Source organism: Heptranchias perlo, chromosome X (assembly GCF_035084215.1).
Source record: "Heptranchias perlo isolate sHepPer1 chromosome X, sHepPer1.hap1, whole genome shotgun sequence".
NCBI classification, from domain to species: domain Eukaryota; kingdom Metazoa; phylum Chordata; class Chondrichthyes; order Hexanchiformes; family Hexanchidae; genus Heptranchias; species Heptranchias perlo.
Window position 1 is genome coordinate 24,184,694 of NC_090370.1, and position 2,320 is coordinate 24,187,013.

At 44.7% G+C, this 2,320-nt stretch overlaps 1 non-coding gene across 1 annotated transcript; it reads left to right on the plus strand.

Annotated features, from left to right (window-relative positions):
* Positions 1–399: 399 nt before the first annotated feature.
* On the plus strand, positions 400–494 carry trnai-uau (transfer RNA isoleucine (anticodon UAU)). The gene is made up of 2 exons: positions 400–437; positions 459–494. It is a non-coding gene; the product is annotated as a tRNA-Ile (tRNA).
* The last annotated feature ends 1,826 nt before the right edge of the window (positions 495–2,320 follow it).

A 2,320-nucleotide genomic window follows, 5' to 3' on the forward strand; every position in this document is an offset into this window, starting at 1 on the left:
CTTTTGTTGAAAATTCACTCATTTGCTTCTCACATCGTTTCAGCGATGCAGAAGGCAGGATTGACTTAATTCCAGAGCCTGTTTCAGCTCTCGAGGACAGAATAACGAGGTTTCGTCAACGCAACACACGTGGAGAAAAAAGAAGTCTCAAGATGTTGTGCAGATTGAAGCTGAATATGAATTTATCCCAATTCACGCGATTTCATGAATACCGAATGAAAATGCATTGGGCGGTAATCGAACCCCAGCTTCCTGTGAGGCAGGCGAGAATTCGACCAATAAAACACCAATGGCCGAATGGCAGTTTGCTGCATGTGTTCAATTGGAAACAGACTGGAAGAACAGAGAGTCTCAACGGCCGCAAATGAGGCTGTTTGCTGCGCGACTTACTGACGTGGGGCTCCAGTGGCGCAATCGGTCAGCGCGCGGTACTTATATAACAGTATCCGGCTCGAGCAATGCCGAGGTTGTGAATTCGAGCTTCACCTGGAGCAGTTTTACTTTTTGCTTCTGAACATTTCCACCCGAGTTCAAGATTCAGCTGGTGTGTTCCATGAAGCATCTCCTTCTTCGTGTTCTCCTGTGGGCACTGAGGGTTCTCTGGCCGGCCGTATTACAATAGCAGGTGTGAGTTTAATTGTTTATAGGCGGGAGAGGGGCGATTGGCGTCAAAATGAAAAGGCAAAGGAGACGGCACGAGATCTCTAAATTTAATGAACCGAACACACAATTCTTCTTTTCGTGAAACAGACATTCTTCTGTTTGAAATGTCGTGTAGGAAAATTCGGAAGGTTAATGTATTGCCCGGTGTCACTGAGTAACGCGTGGAATTATTCCGCTTTCAGTTGTTGATCCTTTGACAGGTCGGGAGAACTTTTCCTGCTCCCGTGTGGGACAAGTTCAGCTTTTGGGGCATTGGGCAAAGTGTTTTTTTAATTACTGCGAACGAATGACAGGACATTTGGCAGAAACGTGGAGAATTGTAAACTCACGAGTTTCCTCTCCAAGTTTCTCACATCAGGTTCAACACAAACAAGGATTCTCCTCAAAACGTTACTGAGAATTTTGCAAAATGGACCCCATATCGACGTCCTCAAGGGGAAATTCAGAGACCAACCATGAATCTTCATGATGGAAGAATAAACATCGGGCGGCCTGGAAAGCTCAGTTTGTAGAACATCAGACTTTTTAGCAAAGTAGTGATCTGAGGGTCCAGTGTGCAAGTTCCTGCTCAGGCTATCAATTTTTGAACAGCTGGCAAGTTCTGCCTTTCCAGCGGAATAATAACTGTGGGAGAGTCGATCCCTGCGATGTTTTGTCAATATGTTGACCATTGTTCAGCATTCTCAGAAAAGGGCTTTGTTCTTCTCTGATCACTATTTTTACCAGAATCATTTGGACAGGAGAATATCAGTTGGAAAGACCACTGATTGCCCGTTTACACCACCCGTCCCTTGGATGTACAGAGATTGCTTTGTGTCGAAACTGCTTCAAAGTGAGTCTCTTCCATAGTTACCTGGAAATGTTTGGATTGGTGCAGTTATCTGCAGCTTGTTAATTGGATGGTTAACACAGAGTTTAGTTGGGCTGATCTGATTTCTTTGCTCGAATAAATTAGGAACACAGGAATCTCGGAACAGGAGTGGGCCATTCAGCCTCTTGTGCCTGCTCCGCCATTTGATAAGATCATGGCTGACCTGTGATCTAACTCCATACACCTGCCTTTGGCACATATGCCTGAATACCTTTGGTTTGCCAAAAAGCTCCCTCTCTCAGATTTAAATTTAGCAATTGAGCGAGCATCAATTGACTTTTGCAGAAGAGAGTTCCAAACTTCTACCACCCTTTGTGTGCAGAAATGATTTCTAATCTCATTCCTCAAAGGTCTGGCTCTATTTTTTAGAATGTGCCCCCGACTCCGAGAATCCCCAACCAGCGGAAATAGTTTCTCTCTATCCACCCTATTTGTTCCACTTAATATCTTATGAACTTCGATCAGATCACGCCTTAACGATCCAAACTCGAAAGAATACAACGCCAATTTGTGTAATCTCTCCTCGTAACTTAATCCTTGAATTCCGATTGCCATTCTAGTAAACTTACGCTGCACTCCCTCCATGGCCAATATGTCCTTCCGAATGTGAGTTGCCCGGAACTGCTCACAGTACCCCAGGTGCGGTCGAACCAGGGTTTTGTATAGCTGCAGCATAACTTCTGTCCCCATGTATTCTAGTCCTCGAGATATAAAGGCCAGCATTCCATTCGCCTTCTTGATTATTTTCTGCACCTGTTAATGACACTTCAATGATCGATGGACCTG